This window comes from Nothobranchius furzeri, chromosome 14, assembly GCF_043380555.1.
Source record: "Nothobranchius furzeri strain GRZ-AD chromosome 14, NfurGRZ-RIMD1, whole genome shotgun sequence".
NCBI lineage: Eukaryota > Metazoa > Chordata > Actinopteri > Cyprinodontiformes > Nothobranchiidae > Nothobranchius > Nothobranchius furzeri.
In genome coordinates this window covers 37,827,928-37,854,990 of record NC_091754.1, presented here as the reverse complement: position 1 = coordinate 37,854,990, position 27,063 = coordinate 37,827,928, and positions in this window count along the sequence as shown.

The following is a 27,063-nucleotide window of genomic DNA, read 5'->3' as shown; positions in this document are numbered from 1 at the left end:
ACTCCTCAGTCCAAGCTAACAGTTCTGAACCAACCAAATTCTCTCTGTGGCGACGAGAGTCCCAGAGGATAAGGGTCAGCCGCCCAAAGCCTACACCTAAGCTGTTCTGTCACGCCAATAGAATTGCTCCGAATAAACGCCACCTGCACCAGCTGACGCAAAACTCCTTCGGAGTTATTGATTTTGAGACGCAACCTGTTCCATCAGTCACTGTGACCCGGAGACATCTCAGGACCGGTTTGGTCGCACCAAGGTTCCTCTACCCACCTCGTGCTCGGAGGTCATCATCTCCACCACTGCTGGACTGACCATAGGGCATAGCGGGCAACTGCCCGCTGGGCCGACCCTTTCATCTTTTATGGGCTGGTGTCTGTTTTTTTTTTTTTTTCCTGGCCTCTAGTTGTTGCAGACAACTTGTCCGCGCCGCCCCACGCGACGCCTCGTAAAAGTTGGTGGATTGGCCAATTGGTAATAATACACTCTGGGCTGGACCAATAGCCAGAGGTCTGATGCACCCGCCAGTTGTTTGTGAATCTCAGTAAACAGACAGACGAGCTTTACAAAATGGAGAACAAAAAACGGAAAGGAGGAGCGGAGAAAATTCGACTAAAAAAGAAACTGGCCCTTCAGGCTGGCTGATGCTGGCACATGTGTTAAAATCTCACAGTTGTTTGGTAGTGAAGGTTCAAGTAAAATCAATTTAGGAAGTGATGGAGCCTCAGCCCAGCGACAGGTTGGAGAAGAAAAGAGGGAGGAGGAGGAGAAACCCGAGCCGGTGTTGTGCCATAAATTGACTCGCTGCCAAAAAATGATTAGCCACCGCGGGATCGCGCACGGTTAGGTAATTGCATTTCTAGACAAAATTCCCCAGGATTTCGCCCTAAAACTCAGCATATCTAGCAATATGGACATTCAGAAAGCAAAGATAACCTCTTCCGGTACTTAAACAGATGTTTATCGCGGATATTAGTGTGGCAGTGTTTGTGGCACCCTGCGCGGGAGCACGAGGACGTGCTTGTGGAAAGAGGGAGGAAGATGTGGCAGTGAGCATCCTGTCACAATGTCTTGATTGATCTTGCACCCTGTATAGTTGGTCAAGGGGATGTTCCTTTGGCTGACTGGTTAGAGCGTATGACTCTCACCCCGAAAGTCTAGGGATCGAATACAATCCGGGCCGTCGTTTATCCACCTTGCCACATTAGTTTTTCCAGTTCGGAAGTTGTTTTAAGTGTTGCTAATTGTCTTAAACGTTCACAATGAGGATATATTAATCCTTTTTGCAATATTTGAGATTGAAAGATGGTTTGTGGTAAGAACTGGCTTTCTTTATGTTACAGCCTTGATACTAAAAAAATAAATAATGTAAAATGGCACCCTGTATTGAATGTAAACGTTGTATAAATGTAAATAAACAATTCTCCAGCGATTTAATTTTTTCCCCTTCCTTTCTTTAGTCCACTTGACATGGAGCCACAGCTAACTAGTTTGGGGCACATTTTTACTTGGAAAAATAGTATTTAAACTGATCAAGCTTTGGCTTTACAATGACACTGTGTAAGTTGCTAAACAATACGTTGCTCTATTTAAAAGTAACAAGATAAAAGCTCTTCAGCACATACAATTAAGATTGGTCACTTGCCAAATAGACTACACCCTCCCGTTTACCTATAAGAAATGCCTCAAAATATCTTTAAATTCTTTATTGATGATTTAATTGTAGACAACTAAAATGGCATTTTACTTGCCAAAAAGTGATTGAATCGCTCAGATTTTCATGGAGGCTAAAATTGACCAAATAAGGGTTTTATGTTTTATCTGTTGATGTTACTGTACTCATACTGCCTACTGTATCATCATAAACACCCCAAAAATGGCAAAAAAAAAAAAAAAAGATAATTTCCCTTGCCAAAAATTCATTACAGTGTCCTGGTCACTTGTAAAGGGTTACATTTACCTAAATATTACCTTATTTATTATCTCTTGATGTTATTAGTGCCATCACAGGTTGCTGGGTCTCTTCATAAACACCTCAAAAATGGCAACAAATGATCATTTCCCTTGCCAAAAATTCATTACAGTGTCCTGGTCACCTGTAAAGGGTTAAATTTACCTAAATATTACTTTATTATCTCTTGATGTTATTAGTGCCATCACAGGATGCTGGGTGTCTTCCACATTCATAAACACCTCAAAAATGGCAACAAATGATCATTTCCCTTGCCAAAAATTGATCAGTGTCCTGGTCACCCATAAAGGCTTAAATTGGCATAAATATTACTTCATTTATTATGATGCTGGGTGTGTTCCACAATCATATTCGAATAAACATGAAAATATTCCGTCCGAATATCTGTTTCTTGTTATAAATATAACAGCTAGAAGGATTTACAGTTAAAATAGGAGAAACATTTCAGGAAACTATTGTCAATTAACCACAGAAATAGGGACTAATAACATCAAGAGATAATAAATAAGGCAATATTTAGGTAAATTTAACCCTTTACACTTGACTCCCCAGGAAGGGTCGTAACACCACTTGCCTCATGCACATAAGTGACCAAAACAAAGCAGCATGGAGACACTCCGTCTCCAACCACCTCTCAGGCAGCAGCCTGCACTCCCAAGTTCTACACGTCACCAGAACATAAACAACCGCAACACAATAAAAGCAGTGTTATACAAAATGGAAGGCCTGTAGTGTTTATTCTCTTACAGTAACAACTTATCAATTTTTTGGAGGAATTTAAGATTTTTTGGTTTTTATTAATTGTGCAATAGAAAAATAATCGCTAGATTAATCATCTAAATAGTCATTAGAATAGTTGACTATTCGATAAAATAATCGTCAGAATAATCATTTTAAAAATAATCATTTACCCCCAACCCTACTTTTTTAGAATACCAGGATAGGAAGGATGGTGTAGGTTTACGTTTATTAGATTGATACATAAATATTACCAATAAGAAAGTGTACGTTGGTGTGTGTCAGAAACAGCGTAAGGCTTAATGTCTTTTCCAAAAAAACCAGGTGATGGGCCGGTCTCCAATCAAAATGCCCGGGCTGAATTTTTGTCCCAGTCCAGCCCTGATCTCCACCTGACACTTCCGACAGATGGCGTCCGATGCTGTTCTCTCTAAGAAACAACTTAGTTAGCTGCAAAACAACTCTTTCACCCAGAACGCGTTTCTCTCTCTGATAGGAACCTTCTGAGATTCCATCCACGCATCCAAACACACACATTTCATTTAGCTTCCATTCATACACAGGTTGCTTTTAATACCAAGTTTTAATATCAACATTTTATAAATTGTCATTTATAAATTGTCATTTAAATTGTTTTTTTTTAATTGTTAGTAATGAATTCTTAACTTTTTAAACCTGACTCTTCTTTGAAATGAAACACATAATGGTGTATATTTGGTTATTGAACAAGCAAAGATTCCATTAAGTCTTCTGTTTAATAAATAAACTTTTGCTATTAATTAAATTTCTTAAATTAAATATTAATCTTTGGATTAAATATGGACAAAGCCCGTTGGTGTATGAACTTCTATCGATTGTATAAATATCCTGGATATTTATACATGATGTAATCTTCATATGCTAATTTTTTTCGATCTTTCTCAGAAACTAACAAAGCTGAATAGCAACAGCTTGAAATTCTGGTTATGTAGGGTTATCAACGCTACATGGCTCATTCACAGCAGCACTGGTCATGCAGGCCTCATGCATTATCTACAGCCTCCTCATGCTCAGTGTCACGCTAGCAGATTGTGGTCTTTCAGCACATAGCTGCATCATGACACGAGGAGAGTGATGCCAGGTCAGCCCGGGAGCCGGTGCATGGTCTGGTCCCGGGTATCTCTGGTAGAATCATGAATCAACAGGCTGCAGACATTTAGAGCTTGGATGATGGACGGAAATGCCTCTTAGGGATGCAGGAAATAGCAGAGAGAATGTATTTCACCAGTGATGAGAGCAAAAGCATCCCAACTGTCTTCACACTAAAAGCGTTTCTAATTTAGGGAATCCACCTTCCTACATCTGGCTCCAGTGACACTTTGGCACGCATGACTACACCACCTGTATGTAAAATCTCAACCAACAAGTGAACAAGTCATCAGGACGAGAAGCTCATTTTAATATTCTCATCTGACGATTTGACAGAAGTTCATGTCTGAGGTAGAAACGCTGACTTTGTGAAGTACTTTGAGATGACTGATGTTGTGCCACATAAATAAACAGAATGATCCATCCATCCATCCATCCATCCATTTTCATCCAATTATCCGGAGTCGGGTCGCGGGGGCAGTAGTCTAAGGCGAGAGGCCCAGACTTCGCTCTCCCCAGCCACTTGGGCCAGCTCCTCCGGGGGAATCCCAAGGTGTTCCCTGGCCAGGTGAGAGACATAGTGCCTCCACTGTGTCCTGGGTCTGCCTTTAGGTCTCCTCCTGGTTGGACATGCCCAGAAAACCTCACCAGGCAGGCGTCAAGGCGGCATCCTAACTAGATGCACGAGCCACCTCAACTGGCTCCTCTTGATGTGGTGGAGCAGCGGGTCTACTCCGAGCCCCTCCCGGATGACCGAGCTTCTCACCCTATCTCTAAGGGAGAGCCCAGCCACTCTGCGGAAAAAACTCATTTTGGCTGCTTGTATCCGCGATCTCGTTCTTTCGGTCACTACCCAAAGCTCATGACCATAGGTGAGGGTAGGAACGTAGATCCACCGGTAAATCGAGAGCTTCGCCTTCTGACTGAGCTCTCTCTTCACCACGACAGACTGGTACAATGCCCGCATCACTGCAGATGCAGCACCAATCCGCCTATCGATCTCACGCTCCAGTTTTCCCTCACTCGTGAACACTTGGGGCAGGACCTCATCCCTGACCCGGAGAAGGCATTCTACCCTTTTCCGAATCAAGACCATGGTCTCAGATTTAGAGGAGCTGATTCTCATCCCACTCGGCTGCAAACCGCTCCAGCAAAAGCTGAAGATAACGTTCTGATGAAGCCAACAGGACCACATCATCTGCAAAAAGCCCGACTTACTGCCGGCAATGCAGACCAAGCCCTGACACCGGTCATACAGGGACCTAACAGCCCGTATCAGAGGGCCTGGTACCCCATACTCCCGGAGAAACCCCCATAGGGCCCCATGAGGGACGCGGTCAAACGCCTTCTCCAAATCCACAAAACACATGTAGACTGTATACCCTAAGGGTATAGAGCTGATCCAGTGTCCCACGGCCAGAACAAAAACACATTGCTCCTCCTGAATCTGAGGTTCAACAATCCGATGGACCCTCCTCTCCAGAAGCTCTGAATAGACCTTACCAGGAAGGCTCAGGAGTGTGATCCCCCTGGAGTTGAAACACATCCTGCGGTCCCCCTTTTTAAATAAGGGGATCACCACCCCGGTCTGCCAGTCCAGTGGGACTGCCCCCGATGTCCACGCGATATTGCAGAGCCGCGTCAGCCAACACAGCCCCACAACAGCCAGAGCCTTAAGGAACTCTGGGCGGATCTCATCCACCCCCTGGAGCCTTGCCACAGAGGAGCTTTTTAACCACCTCAGTGACCTCAGCACCAGATATTTGAGGGGCAAACCCAAAGTCCCCAGACTCTGCTTCCTCACTGGAAGACGTGTCGGTGGGATCGAGAGGGTCTTCAAAGTATTCTGCCCACCGATCCACAACGTCCTGAGTAGAGGTCAGCAGCACACCGTCCCCACTATAGATAGTGTTGGTAGCGCACTGTTTTCTCCCCCTGAGGCGCTGGATGGTGGACCAGAATCTCCTCGAAGCCGTACGGAAGTCTTGCTCCATGGTCTCACCGAACTCCTCCCATGCCCGGGTTTTTGCCTTGGCGACCACCCGAGCCGCGTTTCGCTTGGACTGCCGGTACCCATCAGCTGCCTCTGGAGACCCACAGGCCAAAAAGACCTGATTGGACTCTTCCTTCAGCTTGACAGCATCCCTAACCACCGGTGTCCACCAGCGGGTTTGGGGGTTGCCACCACGACAGGCACCGACGATCCTGCGACCACAGCTCTGGTCGGCCGCCTCAACAATGGAGGCATGGAACAGGGTCCATTCAGATTCAATGTCCCCCGCCTACCCCGGAACATTTTGGAAGTTCTGTCGGAGGTGGGAATTGAAGCTCCTTCTGACTGAATTATATTAAATTATATTATATTAAACAAAGCCATACTTTATGATAATGTAATTTAGGGATCATGTTATATCATAGTGACTATCTGCTGCTTTATGGATTAATGCTCTTAATTCTGGTCAAATGGGACTTCTGTTGTCTTGATAAGGTTTCTTAAAGGGACTTTATGGAGTTTTGAATTTTTATGCTCGCGATTGCCCCCTCAGGCAAAAAGCTTAACGGCAGCTTCAATAGTAGGCTCGTGCACGAGGCGCGCATGCTGTACGTGCACATTCCTTAACGAAAATAACAGCTGAGACAGTCAGCTCCGTGTGTGTGTGTGTGTGTGTGTGTGTGTGAGTGTGTGTGTGTGTGTGTGTGTGTGTGTGTGTGTGTGTGTGTGTGTGTGTGGCCCGGAGGACATAGGACAGGAGAACGCTCAGCTAATTAATTAAATAATTTGGTTCTGTACCTTTCTCTTCAGCACAGCCGACAAAGGTTTATGATGGGTCAGTCCATCAGCTTCACAGAGCTTCCCTTCCCTTGCTTGAAAAATTGTTCCAAAATGAAAGTTGAACCCACTTGTCATGAGTCGGGGTGAGTACTCCCGTCGCCCATTCCATCTTTGAGTTGTTTTTCAGGAGAGGGAGGCTCCCAGCTTCTTCAGGTTAGCAATCAGCGGCACTGGCTTCTTAAGGAGTTGGAGAACACACCTCGACGCGGGATGATTACTACTACCCGGAAGATTCCAGCCTCCTAGTACTTTGTTTTCTTGAGCCTCTGGTGATTCTTCTGGATTTATATGCTTTGTGTTTTTTATGCTCACACCTGCTTCAGGAATTTTGGAAAATCTCTGTTGAAGGAACTTCTCTGGATTTTCTAAACTCGTCAGGATACTCACCGCCTCTACATAACTTTCTGGATGCAGCTCCCCAGTGTTCTCCATCTCTCCAGTCACTCCACTCCCCTGCTTCCCCCACGCTCCCTCTCCTGGATATACTCACCTCGACTCAACAAACTCTCAACCGGCCCCTCCCTATTTCTCCTCATCTCTTTTGCCCAGTAAGTCTTTTATCTGCACCTCCCTCAGTTAAGACTTACTTCTCAGGACTCACCTTATTTTTGCTCTCCCTCCTCAAACGCTGCGTACCAATTTTTTCTCCATCCACTGGATGTTCCAGTGTGCTTTTTATTCCCGTTTTTAAATAAACTCCTTATTTTGATTATATTACCTGTGTGTGTGTTGATTCTGCATGTCCTGGGTTAAACTCCTCCCCCAGACCATGTCACCACACCTTTTTTATCTGTGAATTCAATGCCATTCGGCGAGTCTTAAATAAAAATTTGGGCATCTTACTGTAAAAAAACTATACCATTAATGTAAAAAAGAAAATCTAAATAAATTTATTTCACATCTAGATTCAAACTCGGATCTTCCGCATGGGAGTCCATCTTCTAACTAGGTGAAATACAGCGCTAGTAACGTCTTTTGTATCTGCAGCTTTTATATCCTTGATGACAGCTGAAACAACGTTCAAAGAACGGTTCGGAGCGAAAATGGCTATTTTGTTGCTAATTTGCAGGAAATATCTAGAAGAAAGTTCTACAGAAAGTAGTTAAGTGTCCTCAGAAATGTAGCTAGGTTCATCACTAGGTGTTAGGAACAGTGACAAAGTCGCTGAGTTGGCACTGCCTCTCTCTCTGCTGCTAAAGCTACGGATAGCAAATGCTACGGGCTATGCCTGAGCGTGAACGCGCATGAAGCAGCCTGCTCGACCCGAGCAGCTCTCTTTTTCTGTGATTTTACAGAAAAAACAGGTAATCACAGTAAAAATGCCAGGGCTCATTCTACAGGACCAGGGCATTGCGGGAGAATGTATGAAGAAGAAATTTATTATTTCTATACATGTTTTGGCTGTCAAACTTCCATAATGCCCCTTTAAGCTTAAAGGAATCCTCATTAATGAGACCCAGACTCATACTTGTGATTTCTACTGTTTTTTTTTCAATCTTGCAGGTTTTCTGAGTGTCTGAGAACAGAATTGACTAAAAGCCACTTCTCTGCTGTCTTTATAACTAGTGTGCTTCCATGTTTTGAATATTTTGACTTGATTTTGACAGGATCCGTTTCCTTTGGACATATCACTACAAATAATTTGATGTTTATTTTCTTTATTTATATCTCAAACATGATCAAACCTGCTTTTGTTCTCCCTCGGCTGGCTGTAATTGGTTCTGATCGTAGTAGAATTGGAGATGATGTTTCTGTCTGTGATGAGAGACACCTGAGAAAGGCAAACCTGCTGATGAATAAGAACAGCATTGTGAAGGGACGAAGAGTGGTCAGACTGATTGGGACGTGGACAGAGGACGTCAGTGAGACACCAGCCTGCAGTCAGGCACCACCAAGACTTCTCTTTGTTTCTGCTGCAATGAGTTGAATTAAGTGGTATGTTGAGTAAAGCTGATGTATACATTATTGTGTTCTTGACTCGCAGAATGTTTCCATAATGAGGCTCTGAAAACAGAAGTGCATTTGGTTTAATGAGGACAGCGTCCAGTAGAAAGTCTCCTTGCCTCTGTGCAACATTCTCTTTCAGAGCTACACATAGCAGTCACTGATGATCTGGTGGCAGATAATCACACTCAGGTTTAAGCCATTTGTCTGCACAGGCCTGTTATTGGCAATATCACACTTCTAGACATTTACAGTCTCTACCATCCCTCGTGGGAATGAGATTTTGCTTTCTGCAGCATTAACAAATTGCAGGAGGTGATATATCAGATTAGAGATGTCCTCAGGCAGCCAAAACACACATTAATCCTGTAATGACCCCTGTGCTGAGCCGAACATCATTATTTTCCACATGACATGGAGCAAAAAGTTGGCAAAGGGTTGGTATACTCCATCAGCTGTTGAATTCTGAAGCCTCACGCCTCGGTTTCACAACATAGAATACTGAAATCTGAAAGTTTGACTTCAAACTCACAACTTTGAAACATCCACAGTAATGCTGACAGGAATCAAAATAAAATCAGGTAGGCCATTAGAAAAAAAAAATCCTTTCAAAATGTAACATTCAGCGTCACTGCCAGGCTGATCAGCAAGAGAATTCATTTAAAAGAAGGATCAGAACAGAGTCTTCCTTCATTTCTCTTTTGATCACCATTTTCTCCTTCTTAAATGATTCATGGTCCTGCCTCTATTTCACAGTTGGCTCAACTCTGAATGAACTAATTTGGTTTATAGAAACGGTCCTCCTAAAGATAACCCCAGGGCTCAGCCACCACTGAAGAATGTGTCCCCTGGTGTCATGAAAGCATCTAAACGTGAAATATTATGTGATGAATCGTTAGCTTTAGCCTTTTTCATCAGCAGGATCTAAACACATTTTTTAGCCTCTTCTTTGAGAATGATGGATTTTCAATGTGGCAGCCTTCTTGGTGATGCTCTCTGTAACATCTCTGAACTCATCTTCCTCCAAGGGGTGGATGGATGAATGGATGGATGGATGTTGGACAATTGATGGAAGGATGAATGGATATAAGGATGGATGGATGGTTGGGTGGATGGATGGAAGGATGAATGGATATAATGATGGATGGATGGATGGATGGATGGATGGATGGATGGATGGATGGATGGATAGAAGGATGAATGGATATATGGATGGATGGATGGATAGAAGGATGAATGGATAGAAGGATGGATGGATGAATGGATGGATGGATGGATGCATATAAGGATGGATGGATGGATGGATGGATAGAAGGATGGATGGATAAAAGGATGGATGGATGGATAGAAGGATGAATGGATATAAGGATGGATGATAGAAGGATGAATGGATATAAGGATGGATGGATGAATATAAGGAAGGGTGGATGGATGGATGGATGGATGGATGGATGGACGGGTTTTGGATGGATGGATGGATGGGTGGGTGGGTGGATGGATGGATGGATGGACGGGTTTTGGATGGATGGATGGGTGGGTGGGTGGATGGATGGATGGATATAAGGATGGATGGATGGATGGATGGATGGGTTTTGGATGGATGGATGGATGGATGGACAGGTTTTGGATGGATGGATGGATGGGTGGGTGGGTGGATGGATGGATGGATATAAGGATGGATGGATGGATGGATAGGTTTTGGATGGATGAATGGAAGGATGAATGGATATAAGGATGGGTGGGTGGGTGGGTGGGTGGATGGATAGATCTCTAGTTTACAAACATACAGCCAAATCCTTTTACAACCCAGACTCAGCTAGTTCTCCCAGATACCTAACAAAGGTTTTGCTAAAACATCTAGCTTCCATTCCAGCATTCCACACATCACATTAAATCACTTCATATCCCTTCCATTACACATCAGTATTTATACCTTGTCATGTACAATCATTTGTTTAGGGGAATGGAAATAAATTCACTTTTATAAACTACATACTTGACTCCGAATTCATACGAAGTGTGTTTATGGTCCCTGAATATGGTCCCTGAATAAGTAAAGTAACGAGAATCTTCTGATTAAACATTCAAAGATCAATCAGGTTGATATTTCATATTTTTATGGATTATCACACCTTATTGATCATTTGTTACATATGTAGCCAATCCTTAACGCTACAGATGGATGCAATATTGGAAGAATGAATGTGTGGGAGGATGGATGGGTGGGTGGGTGGATTATCATCGATGACAGAAGATTATCCGTACGTCTGACAGTTTGAATGATTGGTTATTTTTGGGAGGGAGGGGGTGCTAACCACTTCTAAACAATAAGGACAAAGCTGAGTTTCTGGTGCTGCTTCTCTGCATTTTAATGAGTGTTCACTTCCCATCTAGTCTGTACGGTTTTATAGGTCCTGACATGTCTGATAGGTGGAGCTCCTGATGTGAGCCTTTGCCAGGGGCAGCTGTACAGGATCATTACATTGACTGAAGTCTCAACAAATATCTTTCATGGTGCTAGATTGTTGTAGAACACAGAATGAGCCAATGCCAAAGGTAAATCTGCTCCCAGAAACAGGATGGGAAATGGTGAAGGCCACTCATAAACACGATGTGGGCATTCCTGATAAAAGTGACAGACTCTGGAGAGAAAAAACAAGTCTTTGTCAGGGGAGAAACGTGAGCTGACAGAGGAGCAAAATGACTGAGCAAGTGCTTCCTGAAGGATGTGTGAAATGACTCATTGAGCTGGCAGCATGGAAATATTAAATTGCACGGTTATTTTCTCCCTGAATTTCTTACAGATGCCCAGCTGACATGTGCACTTGAGGAAACACCACTTTTCTTGGCAGGTTCTTTTTTCTTCTTTCCAGCAGTGATTTTCTGTGAGTTAAGAATTTAGGTTACGCATGACTTAAAATTGTGTTGTTAGACTTTATTTCTAAAACGTTACAATTTAGTCTGTCATTTGATTTAAATGCCCACCAAAATGTATTTTTTATCATTCTGAGTTCAGAAGAGCTTTATGCCTTGTCTGGAATGTTGTTTAGAAGAGAAAGGGCAAGCCAACCCTTTTTTTCTTTTCTAAGCTTAAACCTCTGAGATGTTCTTGTACTGCGGTTCATGCTTTTTTCTACTATGGGTTCTATTCAGAAGAGAGGTATTAGGTCTGAAAATGCATGTCTGAATATGTGTGTGTGGGGTACTATCCAACATGGTTTAGATGTCTCATTGATACCACACACTTGATGCAATGGTTTACACATTCAGCAGGTCATCAGGCTCTGCAGAAGCCTGATAAGCATCAGATGCCTCATTTGTAAAGCTTGCTAACACACAAAACAGGGTCTGAAATTTGCATCAGCAAACTTTGTGATATATTTAAAAAAACATGGTAGGAAAAGGTTGCACAACTTTAGGAAAACTCTGACGTCCGTGGAAGAACATTTAGGAGATGAGGAACCTGGCAGTGCAGCCGGTGAGATGGTGAATTGGTGAATGCTGCATTTACAGACTTGGAGACCCAGACGCTTGTATGCGTGCTTGTAAACTAACACAATTTTAAGCAATCTAATTAAAGAAACAAATCTAAGCTCCAGCCTCGGCCATATAGAAACCAATCACATCTGCAGATGGAACAAAAGGCTAGCCCTAGCTCCAAGCTAGGCCCTCCTCTCTTATCGCAGGACTTTTCTCACACCTTGGACAGTATGAATCTGGCTTTACACAGTGAAACTGCACCAACTATTGTTTCAACTCAACCATCACATGTAAAAGGTTGTAATGTAAAATGTTCCATGTGTATCACTAGCATTAGCACATGCTATTACCTAACTACCGGGATTTTTGAGACTACCTTCGTTGTTTAACTAAATTAAAGCAATTGTATAAGCATGTTCACGGCACAGTCAGTTCATTTTCTAAAGGAAGCTTAAGTCATGCCTATCTACTCCCGGACCATGGGTCACAGGAAGAATGAAAAAAATGAATGTAAGTCAACGGGGCTAAAAACGCTATTTTCTAATTCCACTTGTTTTTTGTGCCATGGATTTCACGTATGATGTCCGTGAATTTTAAAGGAGCTTTTTGATACCAAGAACACGCTTTCGAATGGGGGACGCCTAATTTTAGGTTTTGTGTGAAAATAAGGACTACAAATGCTCTTTACGGAAGTGGCGTCATTGAACCAGACACGGAGAAAACCAAGGGAAAATGGCTTTCAGTTCAGCGGACTTCAAATCTTTCCCACAGGAGGAAAGAACCACCGTAAATCTGGCCAGGTGGTAAGTAGCAGCTACGCTACAGGAGAGGAGATTATGTGGTGACGTCACATATGGAACATGCTGATGTAATCATGCTAATTACGAAATTTTACAAGCTGATGAATCTCAAAGTACGTGACTAGCATGGTCGAAACACCCATCATCACTTTTCATTTAAACTGCAATACTACATATGAGTGATCCAGGGCATAAGGCAAAGCAGATTAGAAAACAGCGTTGCTGACTTGTATTCATTTTTTCTTCATTTTTTTTCATTCCAGGGACCCATGAGCCAACTGGAAGGGGAGGAGACTTAGGCTCCCTACTAGAACTTATAGAAAATGTCAGTTCCTCATCAAAACATGTTTGTCATTTTTTTTTATTTCTAAACATATGTTTTTTAACTCTAAAAGCTAAATGTAGCCTAACTCTGAATGGCTGTATACATTTTAAATATGTCTGCTAAAAGCCACTGTAATTTATTATTTTGGACAGATGCTGCATTATTCTTTTGACACCTCTGGTCTTAAATTATTCTATGTACTTAGATCAAGTTTGTTAACAAGCAATTTAGCTAATTATAATATTTTCTTAGGCAACTGTGACATGCCGGAGCGTGGCTGTTGACACAAATGGACGGCCTTTCTCTCTGCCATTTTCATCCACTCCAGTGAGAAGTTTCTGGGCAGCCAAAAGACGTCATCTGGAGTTTGAAGACTTTTCCCACATATTCACGAGGCTTCTCGTACGACCCTGCACAATCTGTCACGGCTGGAATCGAGATGGGACAGATCAGCTCTGTCCTGGACTGTCCAGTGAAGTCCAGCCAGCAGGCTGGGGAGGACAGGATGTTGTCTAAGCTGACATCCATCATGGATAACACCTCCCTACACCCACAGTATAAGAAGGAGCCCATTCTTCCCAGCAGCTTTCAGACTCCGCAACAGCTTAGCTATTAGTTATTTATGCATCACATGTTTGCTATAATTCCATTTGCAGCTTGGCTGTAGTTTCCTTCACCAGGATCACTCACACACCACACCTGTGTACACATCTCTCTACACTTTGTAAGTATTTGTACATTTTTATGCATTTTTCTGTATACACAAACTGTATTGGTTTGCTACGTGTCTTCTATTTTCCTTTTGCTGTGTAACACTCAAATGTCTAATAAAGGGGGATAATAAAGGTTGATTGTTCTCAGCTTAGATGAGTTAGTTCACATGGCAAGTTTTATAGTTTCTTTAGCACAAAATCATTGACAATGAATATTTTTATAAATGATGAAATCTAAATTTAAAATGTCTTCATTGCAGTTCTACATCTTAGATATATGAAGGTGTAGAATGTAATGTTTGATAGATGCCTACTCAGTCTCAAGGCTTCATAGGGCACACTATTAAAGAAAACCTGTTACATATGGATGATGCTAATTAGAAAGTAGGGTAAGCCTCAGGCCCGTGTTGAAATTGAGAACTCTATTTCTAACCTTCAGTTAAACATCTTTGGTATGTACTTGCTGTGTTGATTTTCTAACTTCATTGTTGGTTCTTAAAAAGGTTTTTCCTTTACCTTGCTGATGGTTTTGTTTGCGGCTGCAAAACATCCTCAGAGTTGACGCTGATGGTCGCGTCACTTCCTACTCCGTTTATCCGCGGGCAGCAGAGGACGTTGACGCTCTCTGCTGCCTGCTATCCCCTCTCCGATGATGCAATCCCATGCACGATCCAATGAGTAAACTCCATTGTCTCTGTTCATGGTCCCACATCCACGTCTCCTTACCTCGATAGCTTCTTTTATCCAAAAAAAACCTTATCTGTGTTTTAAATAAGAACCAACCTTCAGTTGCTTAGAGATGGTCTTCTGGTCTTTTGCTGCTTAAAGAACCCCAAACCTCCTGACTGACAGCTGACTGCTCTTTTTACTGATCCACAGATATATTTTATTTTTCATCCCAGGTTCTGGAAATTAAAAATTAAACATTTTTACGGACCAGGTTCACTTGTTTTTTTATATGACATCTGCAGTGGTTTTGAGTATGAATGAATGACTTGTGAGTTAATCTCTGTGGGGGAAAAGAATCACTGGTGCACCTGATTCAGGAACTAGAAGTGAGCCAGAGTAGAAGTGAGCAGAGTAGCTCACCTCTACAGGAGCTGGACTCTTATTTCTTGATATTTGTACATCTCTCCTCTGATTGACTAACAGCAATGTGACTTTACCACTCACTCTCTTTGCTCTGCAACACTGATGTTTCACCAACCCACAACCCAAGCCTGGAGGACTTCTGCTGTGTGGTGGAGTTGCTAATGCTAACAGTTAGCTTCTACTAACCGAGATGTTCTCTTCTGGACGCTAAACCAACAACAGCCTTCCCTGTCACAAGCCAAGATGAATGAATCTATGAATGTTAATTTTCAATGTGGTGTAGAGCTGTCAAGCTTAACCAGTCCAAGTGTTTCCTCTTCTGTTTCCTATTGGAGGCAAATGCAGGAAATAGGGGTTGGAGACTATCTTCATGTTCAGGCTGCATGTGTAACTCAGTGATTGATCATATTTCAAACACAAGTACACAATGGTTTCTCAGTAAACTTGGTCTTTACTTTTCCTTATCACTGTCTGATGGAAGGACTCCGGCGCTTCCTTCACCGACACCAAATGGTAGCCATTTTTAAACTTGTGCAGAAAATTACTAAAGTAAATGTGTCTATAGAAAGTGCAATGTGTGTGTGTGTGTGGTGGTGGTGGTGGTGGTGGGGGGGGAGGGTTGTGTCCAATTGTGTCTAATTAACCGCCATTCTGCAACACAACAACCAAGATATCTGCATTGATGAAATTCATTCCCATTTGGATGACTTAGTACACAGACTTGAGAAGAAAAGCTGCCATGTTAATGAAGTTCTTTCTGTTTCAGAAGGTGTCTGATATTAAAGGCACTACACTATTTAGCCTCTCTTGAAGGCTATTGGTATAGTCCAAGGAGGGTGGTAAATAAGGATACTGAAATGACTACAGCCCTTAAATAGGGTAGGTACGTCAGGAAAAGTGTCATTCATAATATTGCACTCAAACAGCAAATGATCACAGACTAGATAACATTCCTGTAGCTAGTTTTTACATGATGTCTCAGCTGGAGCTGAGCTTCAGTGACTCCTGCAGCAGCAGATTTTGGTGTAAATAAGAGACCTGGCCGCAGTTGTTGTGTCCACACAACCTGGCAAATATTTATTATCATAAATCCACTTTTCAAAGATGTTTGCATTTTCTACTCTAGCATTGTACGTTCTGTTTGAGACTGTTTGGAGGTTTAACTGAGTGGAAGCACTCTGGCATTTGAAGTGCTTCAGACTGTTTAACCCTGCCGCTGCATTTCATTTTCATGTTAATCTATGTCAAATAATTTCTGTAGCTTTTCTTGCAGCTTCATCAAGCCTACCAGAGAGACCTTCTCATACCACATCCTATAGGTAGAGGCACAATGCTCAAAACGGAGGAAAGTGATGAAAACTGGTGTGGAGGGATGACGATGACCTGCTGCAATCTACATGTGGGACTAAAATTCGACCCTGGCATTTTTACGAATCGTCGGCCCTCCCCATTGGGAGAGCGTTGGGGGTAGGGGGTGTTGCCGCATGCGGACTCGTCTCTAGGCCAAATGTGAGATCTAATATGGGCTGGGACTGTTAAATTACAAGCAGGGCCAGACCGCTGCGACCGGGAGCCCTGGCCATCCAGATCAGCTCATTTTCCATGGGCGGAGATCAGCGGGACATTAGCTACATGGTAATGCGGTAAAACAACTCCTACGTCATCGCTGTACCGCGTTTTTATTTCTAAAAACGCCTGGAAAATCTCTGTTAGCTTTGGGTTACCATGTAGCTAATGTTCTGCAGATCACCAACTGTGGAGTAGTGTCGGCCCAAGCTGGGCAAGCAGCCCACTTGGCTCAGCGGCCCACCGGGACAGTGCCAGAATGCCAGATAGGCCAGTCCACCCCTGCATGTAACACAATTTCAGAGTGGTGTAACGTACCAAAAGGGTCCATTTTCACCTATACATTGACCAACATAATAACCTTTCATCTACAGAAATAAAACCACTTTCTATTTGGCCTTCCAGACCCAGAAGGTTCTGCAGTGCGTGCTTACATACCATGAAGACAAAACATTCAAACAAACATTCTCACCCAAGGTTCTTGCACTCACTGTGTGAATGCCAGACGTCAACATTCTTCACTCTGAACAAATTAAGTTTATGACTTTTACAACTCATAAACTTACAATAATCATATGTGATGAATGAGCAAGATGTTTAAATCAAATGTTTTAATAAGCTGTGCTTAAACCAATGAATTAGAAATGAATATTGTTCTTACAATGATCCATTTATACCACAAATCAGCATGTTTGATTTAACAAGTTAATCATTGTTTACACTCATACACCTTACATTAAGATACATATTAAGATTAAGAATCTTGTATCTGAAGGAAGGAGTGGCTTTCTGAGGGATGCGGGTAAATACTTTGAAATGTGTCAAAATCTGATTGACCAGATTGGGTCAGAAATCATAACAAAGTAGTTTAACTCATTCACTGCCAATGACGACTAAAGTCGTCATTTGCATTTTTTTACTGTTTGAGCATCGGAACGAGCCCCCGCACTGAGAGAACAAACATCTCAACCCTGAAGCCGATCTTCATCCGCATACGTCACAGATCACATGATCAGGAAGCAACACATCCATGTGTTTGGAGATCGTTTTGGGTCGTTCCTGTAAAAAAAAGTGAGGTGCGAACCGGAAAAGCGTCTGCCATCACAATTCGACAAAGGATTATGAAAGAACGGATAACGCTCGAAACAAGCGGCTTCTTCCTGATGTAAGAGGTGAGTCTCCTCTTTGTTTTGGTTGTTTTGGCATCGACATCATGCTAGCGCGCAACGTTCTGTGACTCTTAAAAAAACAGCAAAAACGGTGAGAAACGCTGGCAGCGAAGGCCGTTAGTGATCAGGAAACGGCTGGCAGTGAATGAGTTAATAAAACAAGAATTACTTCCCGATTAATTCAGTTTCTCGCTGACCCTCGAACCGGCCTATTCGGGAATAAGCATTTTTGAATCCATCTTCTCCTTTGACCTCCTGTCCAAGCCTCTCTGCAATGCTGCCGCTGATACCAGACAACCGGCTCTTCTAAGAGCCAAGCAAACATCAACCTTAGATGCAGATAAGCATTCCAGCTTTCGGCCTTCACCTCGAGGATCTCAGACTGGACGGGTCCTATCGGAGCTATCTACCGGTTCCTGATATCAGAGTTCACTCCACCGGCAGTGACCCACAAGACCCCGGATTGAATGAGAACCTCCACACCAAGGGTGCATAGACTTGGCACTACAGATTGTGTCTGATGAGGTTTGTAAATAAACAGTTTTCTAGTTTATAACAAACAACAAATTATTTTACACCCAGATTTCACAATTTCTCTCAGATACAAAGAACGGTTGCCACAACATCTAGCTTCCATCACAACACCTCACATTCACTACACCACCTCTCATTATTCATATCTTGTCATGTATAAATTGTTAGTTTAGGAAAAGAATTAAATTAATTTTATAAACTATATACTGACTCTGTCTGAATTAATACGAAGTGTGTTTATGGTCCCTGAAGAAGTAAAAAACCCTAGAATCTTCTGATTAAACATTCAAATATCAAACAGGTTGATATTTCATATTTATATGGAAATCACATCTTATTGGTCTTAATTAATATGTTTTAATTGCTACAGTGGTTAGGACCTGTGCAGCAGTTTCTCTGTCAGAGACACTCAGGAGGGAATAATTACAGTGGAGATGATAGGGAGGAATGTAATTGTAAGTAAAAACTCAGCTTTTTGTTTCAGCAAAAAGAGAGTTTCAGTTATGAGGAGGCGGGTTTGATATGCCAGTGTCAGCTGGCGGTGGTGTAGAATCCCCAGTTGGGAGCTTAGCTCTCAATTAAATCCATAGCCCAGCACTTTGATGGTGGAGGGCTGCGCTGTGAATTAGCCTCAGTGTGAAGCTTATGCATCTCGTGTATCAGTGACCTCGTTCCTGTGCTTAAACTGAGAAAATTAAAATGAAAAGACAGCAGTGTCAGTATATCAAATATGTCTGCCAAAAGCTGGAAATTATAGGATTGTGCATTTCTTCATCGGATGCTAAAGCTGGACAGTGGAAAGTGTCATCAGTGACTTGGCGTGAGAGTCCTTTTCCATGTGACCATGGTAACAGAGCCCACCTTCCAGCACATTGTCTGTGTACAGAGCTTCAGAGCCCATCCTTCAGCTCTCTGGGAGAACATGTGCCCACTGATGACCTTTGGAGCAGTTAGCATGGAAGTCTTTAATTTACAGAAAAACACAGAGCAATAACAGCTGCTATCACAGAGCTGAACACTTTTTTATGGGACTGCTCTGTTTTATTGATTTATTCAAGTGTTTGAATGCTTGCTGCCTCTTTGTTGTTGGCCTTCTAAGTGAGATCTCAGCTGGTTTTGAAACAGTGCCTAGGCCAGAACCAAATACTTTAACTTGTTCCTCCTGGTACAAAAATCTTTTGCATCAACTGTTTCTATTATGTCAATACATCTGTTCTGTTCTTACTCAGTGGAACAGCAAAACCTTCAGAATGGCAGATCCAGAACAAAGCCAGAACCCAGAGACTCCGCCACATTTTATTTCAATTCAATTCAATTAAATTTTATTTATATAGCACCAAATCATGACAAGAGTCATCTCAAGACACTTCACATAATAAGCATTCCAATTCAGGTCAGTTCATTAAGCCAATCAGAAAAAATGTTTCCTATATAAGGAACCCAGCAAATTGCATCAAGTCACTGCCTAGTGTCAGTGACTTTACAGCAATCCTCATACTAAGCAAGCATAAAGCGACAGTGGAGAGGAAAATTCTCTTTTAACAGGAAGAAACCTCCAGAGGATCCTGGCTCAGTATAAGCAGCCATCCACCACGACTCACTGGGGATCGAGAAGACAGAGCACACACACACACACACGCACGCACGCACACACACACACACACACATACACACACACACCAAGCAATGTGTCCATGGTTACACCGTGATTGCTTAGTAAATATTCTATTTGGCGAGAGATAAACTTTATTGTGTATCCTAGTGAATCTATAATTAAACGGGTAAACTAGTAGTAGCACATCCAATGTCAAAGAGAGTAAAAAGTTATTATCAGGAGAGGGAGAATGTTTAAGTGGTTAGCAGCAGACGATGGCCCCCTCCATGAGGCCACCACAGCTCAGCAGAAAATCATTGTAGCTTCTTCTGGGGAGAAAAACACTTAGAGAGAAAATAAAGTTAACAGCTGAAATAGCAGGAAATAATACAGTTAAAGAGCAGATTGTAGAAGAAAGTAGTAGAGTGTGAAAAGTGGTCAGTGTATCCTCCAGCAGTCTAAGCCTATAGCAGCATAACTACAGAGATAACTCTGGATAACCTAGCCTTTTAGGTGGAGGCATGTTGGAGGCAGGGCAATGGAGAGCCGTCTTTACCGACTGTACACTCCACCTCCCTCTACTCCCCCACTTGTCCAGATCTAGGCTCACATCAGATTTTAACCATAGGCCCTATCAAAAAATATGTTCTGAGCCTATTCTTAAAAGTAGACAAGGTGTCTGCCTCACGGACTAAGGCTTGGAGCTGGTTCCACAGGAGAGGAGCCTGATAACTAAAAGATCTGCCTCCCATCCTAATTTTAGATATTCTGGGAACCACCAGTAAACCTGCAGTCTGAGAGCGAAGTGTTCGGTTAGGACCGTATGGAGCTATCAGATCAGTGATGTCTGATGGAGCTTGATTATTAAGAGCTTTATATGTGAGAAGAAGGATCTTAAAATCTATTCTAAATTTAACAGGTAGCCAATGTAGGGAAGCTAAGAACTTTGGGTGATGCCGATGGCAAATGTAGCTGATAGAATTATGATTTTAGTTTTCTCTGAGCAACAACACATTTTGAACAAAGGTTGTAACATTTTTATGTTTAAACATGAACAAAAACAAAAACCCCAGCCCACCCATCCCTCTACACCAGTTCAGCTAAAAAAACAAAAAAAAAAAATGGCATGAAGACATAGAACAGGTCTCACTGCAACCCTTATAAAGCTCAAAAACACCTAAAAAAATTTACTAAAGGAACAAAAGAAACAATCACAAAAAATAATTCACAGAATAATCAAAATACATTGTAAACGACAACCAGACAACATTAAATCCTCCAACAGAGCCCCAACCTGTACGTAATCCTCTCCAGGTGAGCATGGGACATAACCTCAGCGATCCAGTGACCACATACTGGCAGGTGAGAGTCCTTTCACCTGGACAATAACACTCTTTTAGCCAGCAAACAGCAAAAGTGATAAACTTAGCTGGCATGTGTCCAAGGGAACATCCACCACTACCGCTGTGATTGGTCATAGCGGTCAAAAGGGTCCAGAAGCACAGTGGTCCTACAAATCCTGGAGAGTGCAGCAAAGATAAACTCCCAATAACTCTGCAGTTTTGGGAACATCCAGAACACGTGAAAAAGTGTAGCAGGTCTGGCTTGATTTTAGATGGTCTGCTTTTGGACCAATAAGATCATGAACCATGGTGGACTGGACAACACTGTCTTACACAAACTGAAGATTTATGAATGTTCTTTAGATCTATTTCTGCCAGACTTCTGGACTTAAAAGTTGCAACAGCGTTGTCAGACAGAGATAAACTATAGTGAAATTTACTTGCATGTCTCGAGAACTCAGTTATAAAAAAACTCAAAGGTTATCAAAAAATGGTCCGAGAGGACTGGATTATGTGGAAAGATCGTTATTTCCTCACACTCTATGCCATAAGTCAGCACAAGGTCCAATGTATGATGGCAGGAGTGGGTGGAGCTATGTATTCTTTGGGTAAAACTAATTGAGTCTAAGATATTACTAAAGGCTGCACTGAGGCTATCATTTTCAATGTCCACATGAATGTTAAAATCCCCCACTACAATGACCTTATCAGTATTTAGCACCAAATCAGATAAAAAATCAGAGTAAGGGCCTGGTGGACGATACAAAACTACAAACAAGCGTGGTTTTACAATTTTGCAATCTGGATTAGGAAAACTAAGAATAAGATGTCTAATGAGCTTTGAAAGAAACGCGTCTGGACTTCTTTGAGCTGCTTGAAGACGTTTCACCTCTCATCCGAGAGGCTTCTTCAGTTCTAAGGTCAAATGGTGGAGAGTCCCAGATTTAAACCCAGTGGGAGTATCTCCCCAAAGAGGGAACAAAAGAATAAAATAAGAATAAGAATAAGATGTTCGAACGAACTGTAGCTATTAATTGGTAAGGGATTGATTAATAAGTTCGAATGAAAAATGGTTGCAGCTCCTCCTCCTCGCCCTGTACTTGGAGCAATATGATGATTTAAATAATTAGAAGGAGTCGACTCGTTTAAACTAACATAGTCCTCTTGCTGCAGCCAGGATTCTGTGAGAGAGAGCAAATAAATCTGATTATCACAGATCAAGTCATTAACTAACAAAGTCTTAGAAAAAATAGACCTAATGTTCAATAACCCACATTTCATTGTTCTACAGTATATATGTATGTGTGTGTGTATATATATATATATATATATATATATATATATATATATATGTATATATATATATGTGTGTGTGTGTGTGTGTGTGTGTGTGTGTGTGTGTGTGTGTATGTGTGTATTTAAGAAAATGGATGACTCTAAACTTTCTGCTTTTAAATCAAGACAAGAGTGATGTCCTCATCTTTGGAACGGAACTTTAGAAAAAGAAACTGCTTAGTCAATCACCTGACCTGAATGGCATTAAATTAGTCTTTGAGAACAAAGTATGGAACCTTGGTGTTATCTTTGACCAGGACATGTCATTCAAATCCCACGTTAAACAGGTTTGTAGGATTTTCTTTTTCCACCTTCGGAATATTGCTAAGATTAGAAGCCTCCTTTCCAGGAATGATGACAAAAAAACTAGTTCATGCATTTATTACCTCAAGACTGGATTACCGTAATTCATTACTATCTAGATTGCCCTGCCTCCAACATGCTTCCATCTAAAAGGCTAGGTTATCCAGAGCTATCTCTGTAGTTATGCTGCTATAGGCTTATGGGCTCAACACATGGGAGGCGACATCCCCTCTCCTTCATTCATTTTCAATGAGACATGCGCGACAAAGCGATGATCGCGGGTCTCCCTCCTACTAAGCGAAACCCGGAAAAACGTGCGTGTGAAATTTTGCGCTCGTGCACGTGTTGTGCACAGGCGATCCAGCGACGCGATCCCAGAAAGTTGAAATATTTTCAACTTTTCATCGCTGTCGCTCGGACGAGGACCAATCAACGGAGGTTTCATTCACTGACCAATGAGCGGACAGGATGCTCCGTACATCTCCGAGCAAACATGGAGGAGAAGATGATTATTATTTTTTTTATAGAGTAAAATCAGAAGTAAGATTTCACATAACTCTAGCAGCACCTTGTGAAACATCATATCTACAACTTTTTTAACTCTGAACCACTTAAATAACCTTAATTCCCTCCAACCTGACACAGCCAAACAAAACAACGGAAGTTTCAATTTCACCATGGAACAGACCGCGTAGACGGCTTTGCCACTGGCTGCTGCCGCGGATCGCCTCGCGTGTGTCAGGTAATAAAAGCGACAGCGACAAATTTCACTGATCGCGGTCGTTTGTCGCCTCCCGTGTGTCGAGCCCATTAGACTGCTGGAGGATACACTGACCACTTTTCACACTCGACTACTTTCTTCTACAATCTGCTCTTTAACTGTATTATTTCCTGCTATTTCAGCTGTTAACTTTATTTTTTCTCTAAGTGTTTTTCTCCCCAGAAGAAGCTACAATGATGTTCTGCTGAGCTGTGGTGGCCTCATGAAGGGGGCCATCGTCCAATACACTGCTGCCAACCACTTAAACATTCTCCCTCTCCTGATATTAACAACTTTCTTTGACATGGAATGTGCTACTACAACCTACAACATGTGGCAAAGTCGAGAAATGAGGGCACGGGCGGGATTCAATTCCCAGACTCCCAGGTGAGAGTCACGTGCACTAACCAGTCAGCCAAAGGGACATCCCCTTGGCCAAGTAGCTAGGGTGCATGATCAATCGGCATACAGTGACACTCACTCTGTCACATTTTCCCCCCTCTTTCAACAAGCACGTCCCCGTGCTCCCGCGCAGGGTGCCACAAACTTCACATCCATGGACCTACTTCACAGTACTACATGGATCCTGCCAACAACGCCAAATGTGGCAAGGTGGAGAAACGAGGGTCTGGGCAGGAATCGATCCCCAGACTCCCGAGTTAGAGGTACGCGCACCGTTCAGTCAAAGGGACATCCCCTTGGCCAAGTAGCCAGGGTGCATGATCAGCCGGGATACAGTGACACTCAACCTGTCACAAACAGATGGAACCAAGTAAAACATTTCACCTGTCGGCAGCGAAGCTGGTGTTCCAATGGCTGGAAACCTTGTTCTATTGTTGCAACCACAACCTCCACACATTAACTGTTACTTTGGTGTATGTGGTCCATATTCAACCTTTAACTGAAATTTCTAATCCAAACAATCAATGATGTACAAAGGAAAGTCATGAAACTTCTCAGGGGTGCCCAGACATTTTCATGTGACTGTAAGTTTGATAATGTTGTGCTTTCCATTATAAAATGAGCTACAGAAATGTTGTGCCCCATTGTGTAAAAACTCAGTGTTTCAGATAAAAGAAACTAAGCTCTGTATCAGACAAATAAAAGATGTGCTTTTCAAGTAATGACTTGATATATTAAGTGAACAGATCTCCAAAGCGACCTGATCCTGAATGAAACAGTAACAAAGAAACATTTACTCCTGTTAAACATTTTTACTGATCTGAAATGTTTAACAAATGTGAGATGGCATCAGTCTGCAAATATTTTCCACAGCTCTGCAAATGTTGTGGGTACTTTTGTATCCTGCTGAAAGTGTTTTCTAGTAAATTCACCCAGTCATCAATCATTTCTCGTTTATATACACACCCAGACACTTATGCTGTACAGCTTCCAGACCAAGGGCACTTGTGTGTGAGAGCTGGAAAAGCTTTGGATTGAAACACGGAACCTCAGACTGTGACGCCTTATGAGCTACAATTGCTCATTAAAGTAGCAATCTCAGTAAGGCAGGAGATATTTGCACTGGTAGGTGCTTACCACTGAAATGTTCTTTGAGATGGTTCCAACTTATCTATCTTGTGCAAATATGGAAAGCAAAATCAATATGACCTTTGCAGGAACAAAATTCCACCAATATTTGGCCTTGAGTTATTGGAGGAAAGGAAAACATCTTTTAAAATGTCCCATCTTCCTGCTGGAAAAGTCGGCTTAAAATCATGAAGCAAAAAGGAGCCTTTGGTCAACCTGAGTGCTCTGTATTGAAACTGCACCTGGATATTTTTTTATCTCTAAGCAAACAAGTTGTTTGTTTACAGAACCTCAGACTTTACTGCTTTGTCAAAGATCTTGACATCCTTGAAGAACAAGATATGACCTTTGACCCCCATCTGCAGAGTTACTACCCTACAAATAAAGAGCCACACTTCCTAAAGGCCACTTTGGAGGAGCTGTGGATCAGTCAGACCGAATTTAGATCTCTACTCTTTTTGTCTTTATTTTACGTTAGAATTGAGAAAGTTTGGTTTGATTTAAAGACATGAGTCTAGGTGGAATAATCTGTTTCTGCAACAGGTGAGCAGCGAGAGCAGTTCAACACAAGTCAGAAACAACTTTATTCACTAAAGGGAAAGAAACAAAACAGTTTTCTGTGGGAATATGTCAACTGTGGCTCTTCGGTTCTGTTACGTTGTGAGAATACACACCTGTTATTTATTAGTAATCAGCCCACTCGTCTCTGTTTTGAAAAGGTTTCCCTAAGTACAAGTTCCCCTTCATGTGAAGCCCTCCTGTTTTTTTCTGGTTTATCTTGAATTTTAGTGCTGGTACTTGTCTTTGTCCTCGCTCTTGGTTTGCTTCTTAAAGTCGCTTTGAGTTCAACTTCCTGCCTTCTGGATCTTTCACCTGCACCTTGCACCATTCATCAACCAAAACATGACAGAATTACAGTTTGTTCTTTTTAATAATTGTTCACACTTGAAATGTATTTACTCAGTGGTAGTTTGTGTTTTTCAGTCCGGGGGCTGGGTTATGGTTCAGTAACACAATGGGACTAGATGTTCTGGGATGGTTAACAGCGGTGTGTCAATCACGAACGAAACAGCTCTTAGAGCCGGCTCACTGAAGAGACCGATCACAGCTATCTCCTCCTTGGGGGAGCTGGAGTGAGTGACAGTGGATCTAGCTTTGTTCTTTGTGGGTCAGTCGATGGAGAACTCAATCCCACCAACAGGCCGCCTCGCTGGAATGGTCGATTCAAGGTTTCTGGAGAGGAGCGTCAGCTTAACGAGACAATCAGTAGTTTTTACTTTTAGTCTCTGGAAATATCCATCAAATCGTTGTTGAAAATGAATAAAATGATGTCCAATTGTTGAAAAATGTTCACGGCTTCTTACCGTATAACCATAAAAATCAGGTCTAAAGTACTTAAGATGCGGGTCTATAGCCTCTTTGGGGGATGCCATGTTTCCTTCTGGCCAGCTTGGGATCCTGCGCCTGTCGATGACGTCACACCAGATCACTGGCTGAACATGCGACTTTTGGAAGTAACGTTACCTCGTTCAAAAACATTTAGGAGGTCAGAAACACGAATTTAATAACAAAACTGCTAAACTTTTTCCAACACATACATAAAGTAACAGATTTGAAAAAGAGATGCAATATATTTTGGCCGAGTGGTATTGCCCTAGTGTGGTGACGTCATCGGTAGGCGCAAGTCCCCGAGCAGATCCGGAAAGTACAGCTCCTGAAAACTACAATCGGCTTTGCACTCTCTTATGGAATTACCTGAAGAACCACCAAAGTGACCAAGGTTGCGTTCTTTGCACGGGTAACATTTAGTGTAATGTTGTTTTTAACTAGCAACAGCCAGGAAGATGTGGTGTGAAACTACCCTGAAATGGATGTATGCACTGCCCTCTAGTGGCTGGAAACTACACACT